Consider the following 11,087-nt stretch of genomic DNA (forward strand, 5'->3'; position numbering starts at 1 on the left):
ATAGTACACGAGATCAATAGCTGGCTAAAGATCAAAAGATATTTAGCTGTTTGTTAGCATAGAGGATGTTGATATTTTACACTACAAAGTCATCCTTATGTCAAACTTGTAGGTGAAGTGCATGTGCCAAAAGATCTTGAAACACACACTTATCTTACTCTTTAATCTTTGGTATAATATGCAAGTTCAGCTAGGAATCATTTAAAGCAACCTTCTAGAATCTAATGTGTCATCGTCGAAAACATTCTTCTTGAAATCTTAAGAAAAACTTTTGGATAGTCATTATGTACAATTTCTCTCTTTATGAGGTATTCTTGCAGATAGAATATGTTATAATTAAAATATTTTGGATTGTTACAACGGAATTGTTAGTGAAGAATGTGAGATATAATTAGAATGTTTTTGGATTTAGGAAAGATTTGTTTTTGATGATGTTATGACCTGAAAGGTTCTTTTATCTAAGGAAAAATTATTTAACAATCCATATATAATTAATATCCAAGGGCACCTCACTTTTGGTTTCTTGAGTAGACATTACACCACTACTTCTTTTACCAGAATAAACATAGCATTTGGACCAAGCAATACAAGAGATGCAAACATGTGTTTTGCTTGTTCAACTTCAACCTAATCGTATCAAAAAGGAAACTCCAACCTAATTAATTAAAAAAAGAGAAATAGAAGAAAGAAAAAAATAGAAAAAAAAAAAAGAAATCAAAATAAAAAAAATAAAAATGATAAAAAAAGAGAAGACGAAAAAAGTAAACAAGAAGAAAAGTTAAGATATAAGAGAGTAAAAGAGAGAGAAAAAACAGTAATGATACTTTACTTTGAATTTTTGAAGATAATAATCTTCATATTTGAGTTTGATTCGGAAAAGGAATTTACTAATTTAATTAGAAATAATTTATGTAAAAGGAATTTACTGCTTTAAATGAGAGTAATTTATGAAAAATGAATTTACTGCTTTAAACTCATATCATAATTATTCTTTATTTAACTCAACCGATTTGAGTAAAGGAAGGAAAGTAAATCTTGTTGTATATGTATTTTAGTAGCAATATTTTTATAAAATACAAAAAATATAAGTTGGTATTTCAGATAACTATAAAATAGTTGATATGAAACACCTAATATTGAGCTTAAGTTTGCAATTTTTTTATTTAAAAATAAGGTGAAATTTAATGAGTAAAAATTTACCTAATAGTAACTCATCTTGAACCCAACTCATTAAATATTGCGTGAATTAAATCAATTTGAATTCATTTTGTTACCTCTAATCATAACTGAAAAGAAGCATACCATTTCAGGTGAAGCAACATACAGTACAAAAGGAATTAAGGAAAAGAAATTGACTGGATTATTTAATTAGATTATCAAATGTGACCACTAAGGATCATTTAAGTATTAATTACACATAAAAGAGAGACACTTTTGATAGTATCATACGTTTGCAAATAAAAGAGACAACACATGACATCGTCCTTCTTAATTAATTTTCACTAAATCATCTTTATATTTTTCTTTTAATTTTCATTGAATGTTCGGTATTAGTATTTAATTCTAATTAATATTTTGAATTCGCACTATGTAAGATTCATTAAAAAAAACATTTCTTAATAATATTTTTTCATAATCAAAACTTGAACTCAAAACCTCAATTAAGTATAGAGGAATCTGTTCATCCAACTACGATCAAGTTCGATAATCCTCCGATCAATTTGCCTTAATACTTTCAAAGATGCAGAAAGTTTACTATTTTACGGATCATAAAATGTGATGTTTGAAAAAAAATTTATGCGTAATATTTGATGCATGGTGCATTTATTGTAAGACCAAAAGGGGATCTATTCTTGAATATTCACAAATTCTTAAAAAAAAGATTTTAGTGTGAAAGAATCTACTCCCCGTATATAAAATTTCATAAATCCCGTCGACCAAAATGAAAATCTGAAGAAGATAGTGGGATTACTTAATAGTACTTATCAATTAAGCTCCGTTAGCAGTAGTGCAGTTAGAAGTGACTTAATTCTTTAGCTCAGTGGTTAGCAGTTGTAGTTAGTTGTATAACTATATTTTGTAGTTAATTGTCGGTTAACATTTGCCAGCTGTACCCATAGATTGTCAATCAGGTAAGTTAGACTATAAATAGATTTACTGGAAGCACAATTTATTTCAATTCAATACAATTTCAAAATTTCTATATTTTCTCATTCTCTATAGGATCATGATCCAAAATCTATCATAGTATCAGAGCAGTCAAGCGGAGAATCAATTCCACTGATTCAATCAATTGTATTTTTTTGCTAATTTCTCTAAATTTTTCTTTGTTCTATAGCTCTCTCCATACATTCATGGCAGCAGTTGACATAGTCGATGCGATTAAGAAAAATCGTAATCATCCTGATCATCTCCACAACTCAGATACTCCAGAATTCATCCTAACCATGATTCAACTCACAAGGATGGAGTACTATGTAATTTAGAGCAGGTCGATGTTGCTTACTTTTCAAGCTAAGAGTAAGTTAAGTTTTGTGAATGAAATCTATAAAAAGGGCGACTACAAAGATGAGACTGAGTAGTGACAAATAAGCAATGCATTTGTGCTTTTGTGGATACAAACATATCGTTTTAAAGGAATTGATGAGTGAAATTATGTATACTTCAAACACAACTGATGTTTGGACAGATCTCAAGGAACAATTCGATAAAGTTGATGGTGTTGGAAAAATTTTCTACAATATTTACATGAAACTAGAATTAAAATAGTGAGATAGTTGTCATAAATACTGTGTCGTGACAATTCATTGCTTTAAAAGTAATTTTGGTCCGCTTTGGTACTAATCATTAGAGCCAACTGCACCACAAGGTTTCACATCACTTTCAAACACATGCACTGATGGCTAAAAGTTTGGAGGTTAGCAAACCAATTGCCCAAAAAAATAACTTAAGAGGATGAAAAGAAAAGATATTTTCTTTTCTTTATGGTGGTGTGTATTAGCCACAAAGTGGAGTAGTTTATATAGTGAGCAAAAAAAACTGTTGTAACATTGAAATTAATGGTGAGAATTCAATTCAAGAAATTAATTCATTTATTAAGAAGAATTGAAAAGACTCTCAATAAATGAATTCATTCATTAAATGAGAATTGAAAAGATGCAGTAACAAGATATAAGTGAAATGTTATAATTCCTCACAATGTATTTTGAAAACACTTTTGTAAAACTGTATTTAGACTTCTTCTTTTGGATAAACTTAAACAAACTTTATACTTTGTATTGTGACCATTTAATAAAAATGTCTTCAGATGAATTGCATAGCTATCAATTGCATAGAAAATATGCACGATCAATCAAGGTATTTCCTCTGTTTCAACCTACTTCACTAGACTTCGATTACTTTGGGATGAATTTGATGCCATAGTACGTCCAGTATCATGTGTTTTTTACTAGTCAAGGTTTATACGGATCATTTACAATACATGAGGCTATTTGCATTTCTCATGGGACTGAATCAATCCTACAACGAACCTAGGAGCTAAATTTTAATGATGGATCCACTGCCTAATGTCAACAAAGCATATGAAATAATTATTTTCATAAAAATTAAAAAGCAATTATTGAAACTTATGTTGGGAATGATGTAGGATATATAACTGCTCTGTATATTGGTGATAGAGGACCTGATGGTTGGAAAGATTTCAGCCACAAGGGCATCTATCCTTTTAAAATAAGAAGAATTACAACCATTTTGTGAGGTATATAAGGTCACAATAAAGATGTATTCTAGAAGGTTGTTAGTTATCCACAAGACTACAAGCATAAAAAGTTTGGAATTGGTTAGAGAAATATAAATACAGTGAATGAAGTAGGAGCTAATGATGATTTTGCTGTTGCAGCCAAAGGACAACTTGATAGATTTGTTACTCAAATTATTGAATGACACTATAACTGGCTGTAATACAATTAATATGGTTGGTTTTGAAGCAGTCAACTTAGAAGGCAATCCTAAAGCTTCTACAATAGCTAATGACTGTAGAAAGTGGATAGTTAATTCTAGAGCATCACAGTATGTTACTTCAAACTTAGAATTATTGAATGGTGTTGTCACTTTACAAGACAATCATAGAAGGAAAGTTTATTTGCCTAATGTAGAATCTATTGTTGTCACAAACACATAAAAAGTTATTTGTTAAAAAATAGAGTACAATTGACAGAAGTACTGGTGGTTCCTAACTTCACATATGACCTATTATCTGTCTTCCAGTTAACTAGATAGTTGTAATATTTTGTCAATTTTTTTTCTAATTTTATTTATTTTAGGACCTGTTAAGTAGGATAATAAGAGGGATTTGTAAGTAAACTAGAGGACTTTATCTCTTATTGGAACAACAAACTACCCATCATCAGGTGTCTTACAGAGAATGTCAATATCTAGAAGCTGATGCAATATAAGTAGAAAGGAAGTGTTTAAAGTCTGCTTAGTAGTAAAGCAGACTAGACTATTTTTTCCTTTAAGTACTAGTAAAAGTGGTAATGTGTTTGATTTGGTGCATCTTGATGTATGGGAACCATATAGAATAACTTCTCATATTAGATTTAGGTACTTTTCAACTATGGTTGACGATTGTTCTAGGATGACAATTATATTTGCTCAAATTAAAGGCAGATGTGATAATAATATTAAGAAATTTTTTATTGATGGTCAAAACTCGAAATTCTTGTACCGTGAAGCTGTTTAGATCTAATAATGGTGAATTCATCAATAATAAATACAAGGTGTTGTTTGGCTCTATGAGAATTATCCACCAATTTTGTTATCCACACACTCCACAACAAAAATAAAGTGGTAAAAAGGAAGCATAAAATATATTAGAGGTGTCTAGATCTCTAAGGTTTCAAGGTAGTGTTCTTTTAAGGTTTGGAGTGAGTTGTCCTATCATCTATATACTTGATCAATAGATTAACAACACCTATATTGAAAGGAAAATCTCCTTATGAAATGTTTCAAAAACATAAACCTAATCTTGATCATTTAAGAATAATTGGATGTCTTTGTTATGCTACTAGGTTGGTAAAAGGTGATAAGTTTTTTTCTAGGTATAGTGCTTGTATACTAATGGGATATTCCATGACATAGAATGGGTACTTGTTATATGAGCTAACTAATAAAAAATTTTGGTGAGTAGAGATACCCTTTTCAGGGAAGAGATATTACCTTTCAAGAACGCACAATATTAACAAATTCCCTTGTTCCCTGATATATCTCATGGAGAGTATAGTGATCCATTATTGCAAGAGACTCACAACTATCAGAGCCATAACCACTCTCTAATATTTCAGATGTTGCAGCACAACCTGAAAAATAAGAAAATAATCAACATTTCTTGAGCCGCTACTTGTGACAGATCATTCCATAATTCAACCTTTCATTACTTCTGTTCTACATGTTAACACCGTGGTTTCATCAAATAATAGAAGGACATGTATGAGAGGATTTGTTACACCTATTTGGCTTCAAGACTATATAATCACTGGTAGGAAATTTAACGTTCCACATTTCCTAAAAAATAATAGTCCTTATCAAAAATCTATCCCTAAAGTACCAAATTTGTCTTGGAAATTTTTTGCAGGATATAGAACCTAGATCATATGAGGAGGCCACAAAAATAAGAGATAAATTAAAGCTACGCAATAAGAGATGCAAACATTCAAAGATAATGAAACCTAGGAAATTGTGCGGTTATCTAAAGGGAAGTCTACAATAGGTTGCAAATGGGTATTCAAAATTAAATACCAAATAGATGGAACGATTAAGAGATATAAGGCAAAACTAGTTTCTAAACAATACAACTAGACAACTAAAATTGATTATCAATAGATTTTTTCCCTATATGAAATATAATAATAGTTAGGCCAATCATTAGTTAGAAGTTACAAAGAATTCAAAATTTTTTTAGATGGATGTTTAAAATCTATTTTTGCAAGGGAAATTGACTAAGAAGTGTTTATGAATTTTCCTAAGGGGTTTGCATGTGCGGGGGAGCAACATGTGTGTTGAAGACTATTGAAGTTCCTTTATAAACTCAAATAGGCATCTTGACAAAGAAATCGCAAGTTGACCGATGAGTTAATTCTTTCAAGCTATTCACAAAGTCATCTAGATTAGTCATTATTCACAAAGAAAAGAGTTTCCAGCTTAGTAGTGATTTTGGTATATGTCAATGATTTAATAGTTACAGGTAATGATATTGATTTGATTCGGAAAACAAAAATAGTGTTGCATAGTAGTTTCGAAATTAAAGCCCTTAGCGAATTAAGGTTTTATTTTGAACATTAAATTTAGTAGATCCAAGAAGGAGATTCTAATGAAGTATAGAAAATATGTACTTGAATTGATGTCAGAAATTGGAATTGCTGTAGGAGACACAACACTAAGTCCACTAGAATGCAACATGAAATTGACTACTACTGAGTACGACAACTGCAATATAGATGCCTTGTTTTCAGATGTGAGAAAGTATCAAAGAATGATTGAGAAACTATATATCTTATAAATACCAGGCATAATATTACCTATTCTATTTAGTCTTTATGTCTATTCATGAAAAGACATAAGATAACACGCTGAACTACAGCTTTGAGATTTATTAGGTACATCAAATATCCATCTAGATTAGGGTGGTTAATATCATCTAAGAAGAGTAACAAGTTGATTGATTTTTGCGATGCTGAATGGATTGATTGTCCTGATACAAGGTCTGTTTCTGATTATCTATTAAAGTTTCGAGACTCACTCATCTGTTGAAAGATAAGAAAATAAGTCACTATATCAAGAAGCTCTCCAGAAGTAGAGTACAAAGATTAGCATCTTTAATAGATAAGACTGTTTGGGTGATGAACTTATTCATGGAATTCTAGCACAGTTTATTTTGATAGTAAAGCTAAAAACAAATTACAACCAACCCTGATTTCCATAAGAGAACTATTCATATAGAGCTGGATTGTCATTTCATTCGGGAGAAGAGTCAATAAAATTTTCTTAAGACCCTCTATATCCTAATAAAGATCAACATGATGATATACTTACCAAAGATTTAAGAGGTTCTCAATAGGATTACTTAGTAGTAGCTAAAACCCTATTAAGGTTATTAATAATTAGCAGTAGCTTAATTATTTAGCTTAGTGGTTACCAGCCAACTAGTTAGTTGTATAACTATATTTTGTAGTTAGTTAGTTGGTTAGTATTTGACAACTGTATGCAACTTGTCAATTAGGTAACCTAGGCTATAAATAAATGTAATGAGAGCACAACTCATTTCAATTCAATACAATTACAAAATTTTCACATGCTCTCCCACTCTCTCTATGGATTAAGATCTAAAATTCATCAAAATTTAAGGAGGCACTATCTTTATTTTAGTTTGTGAAACAATTGTTGGATGACATATAGTTTAACAAATTATACAATGACAGTTTAACCAAAATCACTGTAATTTAATTGTCAACAACTTGTTCTTTCTCTCTAAAAATAAGTTTTACATTGTGTTATAGTTTTTAAATAATCAATATATATTAACCAGTTTCAATCGATTGCTTTCAATTTTTTTCTCATCATTAAGTCATATTATTACAACAATTTTATCATATTTTTTTTTAAAATGACCTGATTGTATCAATATACTTACTATAAATTACTAGATCAATCGTATAAATATTTTTATATCATTCACGAATAATTAACTTACATCTTATAAAATTTAGACGTAAAATGAAGATATAAAAAATATTTTGTTCTTCCTTCGTCCAACAATATTTATCCACTATTGACTTGACATATATATATATATATTAAGAAATAGTAAATAATAGGAATAATTTAACTATATCACCCATTGAATATATTTGTTTTGAAAAATGCAATGACTGATGAATAATATTTAATACCGAGGGTGAATTGGTACAAATAGATAAATTATGCACTCCCTCCATTTCTTTTTAATTGCCCCTTCCATTTTTCATAACTCAATTTGACTAAGTTTCAAAGCTAAATTAAATTTTTTAAAATTAAAATTTAGATATTCAAAAACTACATGAAAAGTACTATAAATTACAATTTTGCTTTTACCAATTTGATTAAGAAATATATCTTAAAATGTTGGTCAAAGTTTTTATCGTTTGACTGTAAAAATGAAAAGAGATCAATTAAAAAGGAATGGAGAGAGTTTTTATTTTTCTTAAAAAATACTATTGATATCTACTTTTAGTAAGTTGGACAAATAAAAATAGACAGAAAAGTAATAGAACCAAGCAAAGACTCAAAGGCCATAATTTCGTTCGTGTGCTATTTGCTATCGGCCTGTTCTGACCGTTGAGTTAGATAACAAAGTTAACACACTACAAGAAAAGTCCACCACAATTGAATAATTGCTCTCGAAATAAAATATAGAATTATTTATTGTTTGCATTAAATTAGTATATTAAAATAGTTTTGATATTATTTATTTTTACTATTTATACTATAATGATAAAATAAATTATTTCTATATAATCAAATAACTAATTTTATGAGATCTCTCAATTCATGAGATAATTTTATATTTCTCGTCCTAATACCAGACAACTTAATATTATATTAACTAGTATACTCAATTAAAAAAGCATCTTGGATATAATATTATTATATGGGCTATTGCCCATGATACATATTTGAATCACTGGAATGAAATAAGGAAATTAAGCTAAGACTATGCTAAGAACTTCTTCATTCATGAGCTTCCATGGAATTACATCTGAGATTATATTCCCTTTTCTCAAGGACTAAAATGTAAATAAATGAAATAATACTAATAAATAAAGGATTAAAGTGTAAAGACTAAAAAGTAATAACCCAAACTTCTTAACTATCTAACTAACTTATGACTCTCCAGCGTGTACTCCTCCGCAAGCACAAGGTACCATCATTATCATAAGCGACTCTTCCAGAACACATCAGTACTCTCTCCTTGAAAAATTCCTTGTACTCATGGAAGAAAGAAAGGACAATGAACACGTAATGCATTATAATCCTCCAAAGAAGCCTTAGATTTGGGCAAGTGCCCCCATTACGCTAAGACTTGAACTACAACCTTATTTTCTTTTTATATCATCCTTCTATCTAATGCCTTCAATGGTTGAGGATATTAAGGACCGGCAAGGTTGGTCACAAGTGGATGAGTAATTTGCTTTGGTAACTCATAATAAGTTTTCAACTAGGATACATGAAAGGTAGGGTAAAGTAACAACTCTAGAGATAAATCAAGCTTATAAGCACAGACCCAACTTTTTGCAGTATGAGATATGACCCATAGTACTTAGAAGAGAGCTTGGTGAAGTGATGAATGGTCATGGTCACTTGCCTATGAGGCTACACCTTGAGAAAAACCTAATCCCCAATTCAAAAGGTCCTATGAAACCTCTTCTTATTAGCCAAAGACGTTATTCCTTATTAAGCCCTTTGCAAGTGAAAGTGTAATATTTGAAGCTTAAATTTCCTCTTAAATAGGCTTCTACCCACCTCTAGAATATCAGATTCTCCAGCTAAATAGAGTAAGTGAAGTGGATGGGGATTGTCATATAATGCTTCATAAGGTATGGTTTGGGTGGACGAATGAAAGGTGATATTATACCACCATTTTGCAAAAGGTAAATATTGTACCCAATCTGTAGGAGAATATGAACAATAACATCTAAGGTAAGTCTCAAACACCTATTTACCACCTCAGTTTGGTCATCAGACTAGGATGATAAACAATAGAGCTGTTTAAAGTTAGTCCTTGAATAATAAAGATCTACTGCCACACCTTGCTATTAAATATTGGGTCTCCATCACTCACTATGTTTTTAGGAATTTCATATAAATTAAATACATATTCCATGAACAACATAGCTAACTCTGATAAAGTATAAGGATCAGCTAAAGCTAAGAAATGTGCATACTTAGTGAGTCTGTCAACCACCACCTAAATTACTGTATTTCCCTTGGGTTTAGGCAACCCCTCTATAAAATTCATACTAATACTACTCAATGCTAGAGCAGGCATTTTATAGGGCTACATCAACCCTGGATAAGCGACAGAGTCTGCCTTGATTCTCTGACAAACTACACACGTCCTCATATAATTAATAACGTCATTTTTAAGTTATTCCAGTAGAACAAAGCTGCCACCCTTCTAAAGGTGTAATCCATACTAGAATTCCCTCTTGAGACTTAATCATGACATACTTATAAGAATTCTAACCTTGATGTAGAGTTAGGTCCTACCACTATTTTACCTTTTTTTCTCAATTGTTAGTTCACATAAGAATATACTTTGACCTCCGTTTGCCTTGTCATCAATTGTAGAATCAAGGCTGTCAGATCAACATCTAAAGCCTTACTATCTATAATAGACTATAATAAATTAGGTCTTATAATATATAAGGTGATAGCCACTAATTCTATTGTAGGAACTCTTGACGAAATTGTTCTCTTTACCCGTCTTGTACTCAATAATGAAATAAAATTACATGAGTTTGGTAATCCACTTAAATTGAGAGCCTGTATATAACTGCCGCTCAAGTAAGAACTTAAGTGCCTTTTGATCAGTTCTTACTATAAATTATTGGCCCTATCGGTATTGACTCCACTTATTAATAGCCATGACCAAAGCCGGTAGCTCTTTATCATAAATAGACAAGTATAAATTCTTACCAGATAAGACTTTATTTATATATGTAATAGGTCTTCCTTATTGCATTAAGATAGATCATGACCCAACATCTCAAGCATCAGTCTTTACCATAAAAACCACAGAGAAATCTGGTAAAACAAGCACAAGAGTAGTTGTTAAAGCTATCTGTAGTTCATGAAATGCCTTGGTAGCAACTTTGCTCAATGGGAACTATCTTTCTTTAATAGGTCTGTTAGAGTTTTTATTATCTTCCCAAACCTTCTGGTGACCTTTTATTATACCCAATTAGGCCTAAAAACCCTCTTAGCTATTTTATAATACTAGGTACTATGCAATTCACAACTACCTTAATCTTTTGAGGATCAGTCTCTACCCT

This window comes from Capsicum annuum, chromosome 9 (genome assembly GCF_002878395.1).
Source record: "Capsicum annuum cultivar UCD-10X-F1 chromosome 9, UCD10Xv1.1, whole genome shotgun sequence".
Taxonomy (NCBI): Eukaryota; Viridiplantae; Streptophyta; class Magnoliopsida; order Solanales; family Solanaceae; genus Capsicum; species Capsicum annuum.